The sequence below is a fragment of the Marmota monax genome, unplaced genomic scaffold (genome assembly GCF_021218885.2).
Source record: "Marmota monax isolate L192 unplaced genomic scaffold, Marmota_monax_Labrador192_F-V1.1 WCK01_AAM20220418_F8-fsc00065, whole genome shotgun sequence".
NCBI classification, from domain to species: Eukaryota; Metazoa; Chordata; class Mammalia; order Rodentia; family Sciuridae; genus Marmota; species Marmota monax.
Genome location: NW_026694038.1, coordinates 777,781 through 790,101, shown reverse-complemented (window position 1 = coordinate 790,101; position 12,321 = coordinate 777,781). Strand labels below are relative to the sequence as shown.

At 32.8% G+C, this 12,321-nt stretch overlaps 1 protein-coding gene across 1 annotated transcript in view; it reads right to left on the bottom strand.

Moving 5' to 3' along the window:
* Positions 1 to 12,321, bottom strand: part of Sema3a (semaphorin 3A) — a 445,988-nt gene that overhangs the window by 273,878 nt on the left and 159,789 nt on the right. The gene's annotated exons all lie outside the window — the stretch shown is intronic.

The window sequence follows — 12,321 nt, the reverse complement described above, 5'->3', positions numbered from 1 at the left end:
ACATTTCTTAAACCCTTAGCATTTCCTCTACTAGTTGAGAGTAAAATTTTATATCTTGTATAATGCAAGTTATGGCACAGGGATTGATTTCTCTGCATCCTTCTCAATTACTATCCAGTTGAAGCATTGGCTTGAGGGGGATGGCAGTAATACACCACAGAGGAGGTCCACAAAGAAAGGCCAGCATGAGGGTGATCCCTTGAACCAAAAAGGAAGCAGCCTGTGGGGCTGTTGACATGAGTCATTGGTGGTCCCAGCGAGTCATGTGGAAGATGAGAGGAAGTTAGTCAAGATTAAGTTAGGGTGCTGACAATCCAGTGAATATCACTCATGAGCTATACTTGGATGGGATTAGATAGGGATGACTCACCATTTTTCCCATGAAAAAAAGGGAAAAAATAGTTAATTTCATCAATGAAATCCTGGGTTTTTCTCATTCAAACTGCTTTATCAGTTTGTACCAAATTGAAATCATTGTCAATTTCTAATAACTTCTGAAATTAAATGACATAGTGTGGCAATTAAAGACCAACTTTGTAGCCATATTCACCAGGGTTCAAATCTCAGCTCTGTGGTTGACTAGCTGTGAAGCGTTGAGTGTTTTTCTTCCCTACCTTAATTTTTTTTAACTATAAAATAGAGGAAATGGTGGATTAACAATAAAATATTTGCAAAGATAAACTAAGTCAATATGTTGCAATGCATTGCTAATAAGAAGTCAACAAATGTTCATTGTTATTATTAAAATAGTTTGTAATAGCACTGAGAATTTTATTCTTTTGTTATCAGCTCTAAGAACAAAAGGGTTGGATTTGGCTGCTACTCAGAATCCATAATGAAGTATAATTACTTGACTATCCTATTAAAATGATCCTTTCCATAATATTCAAAATCACTCAGGCCCTTGACTGCACCTACTTTGCAGTGTCAAAGGTGGCACATATAGAAACCCCACCATCTGTGCCCATGTCAGATCATCATCCCTTTCTGGAACAAATCTATCATTTTCAAGGTACACAGTAGATTCATGTCTTTATAACCACTGCTGGATCTTCAAAGCTTGTTTCCAATATTTAAGTTTATTATTATTTTGTTAGTTGATTTCCTGTTGCCGTTCCTTTTTAAATTTTTTTTTAAAAAGTATGTTTTAGTTGTCAATGGGCCTTTATTTATTTCTATGAGATGCTGAGAATTGAACCCAGTGCCCCAAACATGCTAGGCAAGTGCTCTACACTGAGCCACAATTCCAGCCCCTGTTGTAGTTCCTCTTGTTGCTATTATAAAATAATTCTATTCTTAACTATTGTGAATTGAACTTCTATGAACATTGATGTGGTTGTATCACTATAATATGATGATTTTAAGTCCTTTGGTTATATGCCGAGGAGTGGGATAACTGGGTCAAATGGTGGTTCCATTCCAAGTTTCCTGAGGAATTTACATACTGCTTTCCAGATTGATTGCACCAATTTTCAGTCCCACCAGCAATGTATGAGACTACATTTCCCCCACAGCCTTGCCAACATTTCTTGTTACTTGAATTCTTGATAATTGCCATTCTGACTGAAATGAGATGAAATCTCAGTGTAGTTTTAATTTGCCTTTCTCTAATTGCTAGCCCTTCAACAGATGAATGAATAAAAAAATGTGGTACATATATTCAATGGAATATTATTCAGCCATAAAGAAGAATGAAAATAAGGCATTTGCTGGTAAATGGATGGAACTGGAAACAATCATGCTAAGTGGAATAAGCCAGGAACCAAAAGCCAAGTGCTTCCTCTGATATAGGGGACGCTGATTCACAATAGGCAGGTGGAAGGGGAGTGGAAGTTCACCAGATGGGGATAGGGATGGGAATGGGAAAGACAGTAGAATGAATCAGACATAACTTTCCTATGTTCATATAACTACACGACTAGTGTAACTCCACATCATGTACAACCAAAAGAATGGGAAGATATACTCTATCTACGTGTGATATGTCAAAATATATTCTACTGTCATGTACAAAGAGAACAAATTTAAAAATAAGAGTTTATATGAATTAAAATGTGACCACAACAATATTTTAATAGACTAAATAATAAAAGATTCTATTCTCAAGTCAATCACATTATTTCACCAACTTCCAGAAGAGATAACCTCCAAAATTTTTTTAACAAATTCATTTCTATGTTAGTGTTTAATATCTACTATAAGAATGTTTGTCACCCTCTTAATTTCTTTAAATTTTATACTATCTCTATTGACTTCCCCCTTTAAACAAACAAAATTGTCTTTCCTATCCTAAAACATCTTCTGCCATTTCCCCATCCTAAAAGTTTGTAAACTAGTCTCACTCTTTTTTAAAACCTCCCTAACACATTAGATAATCATAAATCAGTGTTTCTTGAGGAAAAATGTTTGTATTTGTCTAGAGTAACAACTACACTGGACCTCACTGTCTCTCAAAAGCAAAACAAAAAAATTCATGATAAAATAAGTTTTGGGAATAGTACATAAAACTATATAAGCAGTTTTTTTGATAGACAAACATCTCAGAATTTAAGTTGATTAATATAGAGTGTTAATTTGTTAGTCTTCAAAATGTGTATGTGTGTGTGCATGCATGTGTATGTGCATGTTTTGGGGATTGAGGGTTATGAATGGTGAAAAATTTCTTTGGATCTCAAACATACTTGGACACCTAAATCCTCATTCTCAGAACAACAAAGATAATGTCATTGTAGAATCACCAAACCAATAAACAGATGCCAACCATTTCAGTGATCTATGTAAATTCAGATACATCAGGTACACTCATGTATTAAAGTATGCATTGGTGAATGTATCAAATTAGATCTGATTAAAAACTAAGGTTATCTTTATTGTTCACTGTTTAACTATTACTATTAATGTAATTGACAATCTTCTCAGTCTTAAAATTCCCCCATAATGCCCAAAATAATCTTTAGTTCCTTTCTCATCCTTTAATTTACTAAGGCAAAAGGAAAGAGTGTAAAGAAAGGTGATATCAATAGAAATGAAATTACAGGAAAAAAATTTACAAAAGAATGCACAAAATTTGGTAACTGATTGGATAGAGCAGATTAAAAAACATTAAAAGAAGATATCAGTCAGACTGACATGATAAAAACAAGTACTAAACTACTTGTTAGTTGAATATGTATGAATTTTCTTTTTACATAATTCATATAGTAATAGTATTACTAAATGTATAGGTAATACAATAATAAAAGATTTAGGATTTAATCTTCTAAAAGGAAATTCTGTGCATGCCATTGATGCACTGGTGTTAGTGAAGGTTTAATTTTATTTATTTATTTATTTATTAATATTTATTTTTTAGGTGTAGATGGACAAAACACAATGCCGTTATTTTTATGTGGTGTTGAGGATCGAACCAGGGTCCTACCCATGCTAGGCGAGCGCTCTACTACTGAGCCACAATCCCATCCCCATAGTGAGGTTTAATTTTACAAATGGCAACATAACTTCAAGTTTCAGTAAAAGACAATGTGAGAATTTTATATGTTACTTTAATTGTGCAAACACACCATGGATTTTTTAATGATAAAATTAAGTTAATTTCCTATTTTTTCCCCAGATAGTGCACAATCAATTAAGATGTACATTGTTTTTTAATGTTTTGGCTCTAACATCATGAACTCTACTAGATTAGGGAGGCAATGAATGCAAAAATTAATACAAAACAATTAAATAAGAATATCAATGTTAGTATTGGCTCTGAAAATGAGCCTCATTTTTTTCCCTTTCTAAATTCAGATAGTTACATGATACAAGGAAATCAGATGAGTTATTTATAACTAAATATAAATTAAGTGAAATTTGAGTATCTACATTCTCTTCTAAAGTAAACACTGTGTGTATCCGTCTCTGAGCAGGCATTCGCATTAACATTCTGGATGACACTGGTTAGTAGGAATAGCAAAAGAACCATCTACTCAGAAAAAAAGCCAGTTTCTCTTATCATTTTTTAAGAATTACATTCTCCTTCAATTTCAATTTTTGTGAATCAAGAGTGATTTTTAAAGTAGACTTTAAGATACTAAAACAAAGAAAACAGGAAGCATAGCCATATTATATCCTCCCAAAAGTTCATAAGTAAGGCAATGCAAAATTGTTCAGAGATGAAATGATTGGATGATGAGCACTATAACCTCATGAGATTATGAGTGCTATAACCTCATCGATGGGTCAATCCACATGAATTATTAATTTGAATAGACTACTGGATGGTAACTGTAGGAAGGTGGGGTGTTGTTGGAGGAAGCATGTCACTAGGGGCTTAACTGGACTTTATCTGTCCCTGGCCCCTTCCTCTCTTTCTCTCTCTGCTTCCCAGCTGCTGTGCTCTGAGCTACTCTCCTTTGCCACACCCTTCCACCATGATGTTCTGCCTCATCTCAGACCCAGAGCTACAGAGTTGGCCAACCATGGACTGAACCTCTGAAATTGGGAACCCACAAAAAATTTTCTTTTCTAAATTGTTCTTGTCAGGTATTTTGATCACAACAACTAAGAACAAAAACACTCTCTTTACAAAATGTTTTAGTAAGAGCACATGTGGCTGGTAAATGGATAAACATTGGAGTGTAAAATGCTTCATTTCCTTCCATTCATCAAAAACTAAACGGAACTTTGACTTTTAACTTGAGTGTTGCTTTCTATAAAGAATATTTAGCAATTTAAATAGAATACTGAATCCCAGTTAGACATTGTGTCCTATGAACTAAATTATTTGTTTTCAGAGTTACTGATAACAAGAGTCATGAAGGAAGAGAATGTGCAAATGTGCTTTTTTTTTTAATCTCACTATCAAAACTCTTTTCCAATTTTCTAGGTGCTGTTTCTTTTTTGACAGGCCTATTAAGTTTCTGGAAATAAAAGCCAAACAAACACATCATACAGAGGTTTTCTTTAGGCACACAAATTCTAGACCTGTTGAACACAGTGGGGTCACCAAACATCCAGTACAGCCTTTGCCAATGTTTGTGTTTTCTTGCAATTAGATGGAAATCAAAGCCATGTGGACACCAACAGGGAAAACAGCAGGTCTCAATGTGTGCTTGGCAGGGCACATTCTGTTATTCTCTTGTACCTTCTATTTTTTTTTCTTTTTGACAATGTAACAAAAGCATATTTTATTATTTGTGGTATTGTGGTGGTGGTCTGAAAAATTTTCCCCCACTTTACATATATTGTTTATCTACAAGAAAAATCAAACTTCCCTCTGGAATGAGTCTACTTTCTTTACTGTTTAAGTACGGAAGACAATATAGCAGGTGCCTGAAAACCTGTGGGAAGACATTAAACAAAAGGCAAATATAAGGAATTCTGATTTTATGCTTCACCAAAGGCTTTTCCAGGAAATGAAAGCAATACAGGTGTACCAAAGTATCTAAGAAAAAAAAATGTGTATGTATATACACATGTACACAAACATTCATATACACAATTGAGTTCCTAAAATATGTAATAATGGCAATAAAAATCAATAATTTCCAATGTATTTAATTGACTAACATAAATATATTACTTTTTAATTTTCTGAGAGTTGCATTGAATGATTTAAAATTACTCCCTTTGACATGATTTTTCTTTGTTGCATATGATGGGATTTTTTTATAACAAATTATTTGTTGGGGAAGAAGTAAAAATGCCTGTTTACATTATCAAAAGCATAAGGCCTCAAATTCCATGAATAAACTTTTTCAAGAAAATTAAATTTCTTTCCCTCTCCCCACCTCAGCTGAAAAAATGCAGACCAGTGAATTTTTTTACTTTAAGGAAAAGGAAATAAATATGAGGCCGCTTGATATTAGCAGTAGTGACTTTGGTTTGACATTCATCCAAATCAAACTCTTTCATTCACATCTTGAGTTCTCATTGAATTCAGTGCCAGACAGTGAAGGAATGTAGGACAGATAGAGAGTAACACAGATAAAGAAAGTTAGGGCTTAGAATTTCATTTTGACATGTAATACCTTTGTTTTAAAAAAAATGATTTCAAGAATTGCCAAAGAGTTTTATCTAAAACAACAGACTCTGATAAACAATAAATAGCAAATACGAGTGTCTAGGAAAGAAAAAAGAAAGCAGTGTTCATAGCAGTCTAAATCACTACCTTTCCTTTGATAGAATTCTTACTAGATAATACTAGCTAACATTTCTTGAACAAAAGCTATGTTAATACTTTATCTGAATTATTGTCAGAATAGTTCTTTGATACAGAAACTATTGTTTCTTCCCATTTTATACAAAGCTTAGAGAATTTAAGTAAAAGTTTATAGAAATAGTAGAGAGAAGGTGGCTAGAATTCAAAGGTAGAAAACTCTCCCCCAAACCTCCCTCTACCCTCCTCCTCATCCAGAGCTCTCATCTTCATTACAATGCTCTACTGTTTTAGGTTCTAGCTCTGTTTTATGTATTTCAACTTATTGTTTTCATTTCAAGGAACTATATTTACACCATAATAATAATGTACACTCAAAGATAATAATGTATATGCAAAGATACTAATATTGGATGCTTTCTTGCCATCAATAATCTATATTTTCATTTAAAAGAAAGTTATATTTTATATCCAAGACTTACATAATGTGTAGTAAATATGTTTATTTTCTATAACATATACATACAGAATAAGAATGTTCATAAGTGTTTAAATCAATACCTAAAAAATTAGCAGAATAATTTCAATCACAAAAATGACTGATGCTAACTATATGTCAAGTTTTGTTGCAGGTTCTGTTCCATCTCAGTTGTTACCATGATCAGGTTATTTTTATCTCTCAATGAAAATAAAAACTCAACATTTATATTACCTTACTTTATTGTGAATAACTAAACTTGTCATGTTCTCCTGATTTTTCATTCCAAATTATCTAAAGACAGAATCATAGTATTTTTGTTCTTGTTTCAATGTGATTTTTTTCCAGTTTTGATGATTACTAATAGATATATAAATATATTTAAGATATATATCCTAATGAGTTGATATATATTATGAAATGATTTCTACAATCAACCTAATTAGCACATCTTTTTTAAAAAAAAAATTGAGACAGGGTCTACTCTATGTTGCCCAGGCTCACCTTGAATTTGCACTCGTCCTGTGCTAGCCTCCCAGTGCTGGGAATACAGGTGTGAAACCCCATGTTCAGAAAACAGACATAATTTTTGAAGCTGAAAACTGCCGTTCATTCTGGTTTCTGAATATATCACCTTTCCTACTTGTTTTCCTTCCCTCCCTGTTTTCTTTCCTTCCTACGTTCCTTTCTCCTTCCCTTCTTTTCTTCCTTTCTTTTCATATTCTCTTAATTACAACTCCATTCATAGGATATGTTTTGAAATCCATTCCACTAAATATATTATCCCCCAAATGTCTCTTCTTCCAGGCCTCACCTTAGTTTCCTTCTCTTATTGCATGTTTCTAGCCTACTTGGCTCTGAAAATACATAACTTGCTATATCTGTAAAACTTTTACTGTATTTAAGTTTTTTTTAAAGTAAATTTCATTTGCTTTGAGTGTGAAGTACTTGCTTTCCTTTTTGCAATCATTCCAAAAGAAGATGTATTTTAGAGTCATTTTTAATTGGAAGAATATATGGCAGCAAATTGCCATTTCCAGTTATCATTCTTTTATGTTTTAACCGATGCATATAAATTGTACATACTTATGGGGAAGCAGTGGTGTTTGGGACATGTAAACAATTTGTAGTATTCAAAGGACCTAGAAAATTGGAAAAGTTTTTTGGTGATTGGTAACCAGCGTCATAGCAGGTTTAGTGTTATCATTTTAACAGAAGCCCTTCATCCTCAAAGCAATATTTTACCTTATTTACTAAATTTCTCCAAACCTTTTACACCTATGTATTTCTTTGCCTTAAAAAGTATGCCTAAATAAAAGTTTATTTCCAGATTTATGGTTATGTGGAAGCAAATTTGGAAAACTAGTGCCTCCATTGTTCTGTCCAACATGCCATTATGTAAACCAACTACACCAAGCACTTTAAATGCTGCTTGTTCATAGGAGATTTCCCTTAATATCTGCAAAGAAAGCTTAAACCTTTGTGGTTTGTCTTGGATATAAAATTCCTATAGGACAATGAGAGTTTATATATATATATATATATATATATATATATATATATATATATATATATAAACTAAGTAAATGTAAGGTAAAGTAAATGTAAGAATTGAATTTTAAATGAATAAAAAATTATATCAACCAATATACCCCCAAAAGAGGAAGTAATTTCTATTATTTAAAAATAGTTGGTACACAAGAGATTTAGTGTCATCAATCCATTCAATGAACTAACACAATGAAGTCATAGAAGGTCAAAGAGCAGGTCTGTGTCCTTGGCTAATCTAGATCTATAAATGTTCCCTGAAAATTTCATGTTTTGAAGGCATGATCCTGAATGTGTAAAACGTTCAGAGTTGGGACTTTTAGGCTATGAGAGATATAATCTCATTAGTGGATTAATCCATCTGATGGATTAATAATTTGAATAGACTACTGGATGCAGTAGTAGGCAGATAGGGCATGGCTGGAGGAAGTAGGTCACCGGGGACATGCCACTAGGAATTAAATCTTGACCCTAGCTCTTCATTCTCTCTCTCTGCTTCCTAGCTGCCATGAGGTAAGCAGTTCTCCTCCACCACACCCTTCTACCATGATGTTCTGCCTCACTTAGGCTCAGAGCAATGGAGTCAGCAGACCATGAAATAAATGTCTGAAACTGTGAGCCCCCAAGAAACTTTTCCACTTCTAAAGTATTCTTGTGAGATAGTTTGGTCATGGTGATGAAAAGCTTACTAGCACAGCTCCCAAATCTCCTTAGTATTATGTCTAGTTATTGCACTATATTTATTTCAGTTGGAATAGGTCACATATCTCAATGATAGCTCATGTGGCTAATAAGTTTGGTTATTAATTATAAACACAGCATTTATTTTACAAAAAGAAAAAAGAATTTCAGATAGTTAAATCATAAACTAGATATTATTCAGGCTAGTGTCAAGGAGTCAATTGTAAATTATTTTCAATAAATTTCTGTGTAATGTATCACCTCAGAAGGTTGCTTATAGTATCCTATTATATATCATATTTACTGAACTATAAGATGGAAATTTTCAGATAAATAATATCTGCAAATATGACTTTCTTTAAAGCATAAAGTAGAAATTTTTATTTACACCATACTTATTTATATTTCACACTATTTTCCAGCCCTTAATTATTTTACTTATTGTTTCTGCAAGAAACCAGTGCAGAAATCTAGGACATAAGGTTTCTCAAGAGTTAAAGAACATAAGGATTATCAGTAGCATATCTCATTCAAATTTTACTCTATATTCATTTACCTAAATTCCTTTTTATTATCCATTTATGTCTGATTTCCACAGCCAAAAGAGATACTAAACACTTAAGTAATGGTTTCTCTTGAATTTTAATATGAAGCCCTAATCTTTAAGACATTGCACATTTCCAATTTGAAATTTGTGCCACCATGCTGTTTGAAGCTACAAAAGCAAATAGTTTTATGTAGTAAAATTAAAAAAAAAATAAGAAAGTAACACCCAGATATATAAGAAAATGTGATTTCCTTTGCCTAAGTTGCTTGGTCTTTATTTGTTACTGGGCTCACACTACTGATATCTGACACTGGCCATTCTGCAGTTCAAAAGTGAAAAGCTTAGGAAGAAAAGCCCCTTGTCCATTTAATTCTCAAAGGAGTTTACTCCTTTGGGCCAAATAATCATGTTGAGCACCTGTGGTGCAAGTGCTAAAGAAATATTAAGCAAAACCCAGCCACAGCTGTGCTGTAATCACTGAAGTGTGCCCAGGGCATAATGGCACATTAGGTAGGCATTGATCTCTGCCAGTTTATGAGGTCTCTTACAGAATTAGGCAGACTTTTTCACTGAAACCCATGGAGCAGAAATTGCTACTTCTAAGCTAATCCATTTTCAAATTACCATCCAATTGTGACTGATGACCTCACTACAAATCCGCTTATCTACCTCAACCCACTCAACAAGCAAGGGAGAATCAATTGCTATTTCCCTTTATTTTCAATTTTTAAATAATAATAAAAAAATCCCACAAAACTCTTCCTGCCATTTTTAGTCACCTTCAGAGCTACTGCAGCTGTGAAGATAAACATGATAAATGTTAAATACTGTCTAATTGTCAGTATTTATTTGGAAGTTAAAATGGGAAAGTAGAATATGTAATTGCTATACTTTTGATTCAAACTAGGCTGCTATACATTATGGTTAATTTCATGCATTTAAATATAATTTATTCAGAATTGGTTCATTCTGAATACCTGACTTTAAAAAAGTAAAGAGAAAAAGAAGGGAATCTATCACCACATTGTACAGATTTTTCTCGTTAAAACCTTGGGTCTAACTTAATCACCTGAGTGGATAAAAATAAAAAATAAAAGTTAAGAGAAGAACTTTTGTTCTGAAAATGGAGGCATTTCCCAGTTGTTTATTTCATTGGGAAGCAGAAAATTCTAATTAATCAAAATCTATTTCCAGGGGCTGGGGATGTGGCTCAAGCCGTAGCGCCCTCGCCTGGCATGCGTGCGGCCCAGGTTCGATCCTCAGCACCACATACAAACAAAGATGTGTGTCTGCCAAAAAATAAATAAATAAATAAAATATTAAAAATTCTCTCTCTCTCTCTCTCTCTCTCTCTCTCTCTCTCTCTCTCTCTCTCTCTCTCCTCTCTCTTTAAAAAAAAATCTATTTCCAATTTCTCCTCAACTTTCTCACAGATGCTAATAGGTGTCTTTATGATCCACAAAATTCTGTAGTTGCAAGAATGCACAAACAGATGTTCAAAAGTGATTCTGAATTGTGTTTCTTTCTATCAAAAAACAGTAATTTATTGTAATTATCCAAGGCCTTTGGCCATTTTTTAAAAGACAACAGTTTAGTGCGTATTTTATAGGTTAGTCATACTGTGAAAAACATCTTGTCCAGTTCAATGGAAGTTTTTCAGGTTGGTTAATGTGATGAGGCCTAGTTTTAATACATATGATAATATTCATTTATATGTTTCTCATAGCAAATTGTATACAAGTAGTAATTCTGTTTTAGCAAAATTATAGAATGACTATTTACAACTGCATTGGATAATGCACTAGTTACAAAAATCTCAGGCTTGGCAGGGTGATGGATGAGGCAGAGAAATAATTATTTCCATGTCTATAATTAAAGTACATATTTTTATGTTTATAACTCAAGCATAATCAAAATTCAAACATCTGGGCCAATCCTTGCTGCAGAGCATCATCCTAGCTGTTTTATCCATTGTGCCCTGTGCAATGGACTGGCATAATTACCTGTTCAGAGCCAGTTAGCAGCACTCTAGTTTTGTTTTGTTGTTGTTGTTGTTTTTTAAGTATCTTCTCTAAGAAGCTGGGGGATACCTTTCTCACAGTTGTCCTTTGAATGATACAAGTATCTCAGGGTTTCCTTCTGAACATTAATCAATGATATTTCTTATATTTGGTGTATAAATTAGGGTAAGTCATTTGTGAATTGAGATAATACTATTTACTCCACCTACCTATTGGAAGCCAGGATGAAAGATACCACATTAATAAGCGTATGCAATAGAAAATTAATATTATTATTTCCTGTTTAAAAAATTAATTTTAATGGCAATAATATCAACTTTTTCAAATTCTGTGCAAGTAGGTGGGGAAAAGCCATAAATCTATAAATTATACACAATTAATAATTGCTAAACCATTTCAATTACATTTATCTCATTATTTTATAGTATTTCTTCGTGTTTTCTTATACTTAATATTTTTAAATAAAAACAACATATGTTCACCTTTATTCAGTATATAGAAACTATGCAATGGGAAAATTTAATGACCATTAAACATGTCCCATGTTTCCAAAGCCAGCAAAAACATCTTCCATATCCTTAATCACATTGATTAAAACATATACAATGTTATATCAAACAGATTGAGTTTTATGTCAGTGATTTACAAAAAAAGTAACACATATTGACAGCAATAGTTGCCATATTACTTAGGAAAAATTAATATTTCACAAAACATATCATGAATAAACCTCTAGCCTATTGCACAGATCTGACTGGTACTTTTAACCAATACAAAATATTCAATAATATGGGTTAAAGTTATATTGCTTAATTCTTCCCCAATGATGAACATTTTGGAATCCATGAATTTTTACTTTTGTCCCTGCTTGTTTTGTTAGTTAGCTGTCATTTCATTAAAATATGTG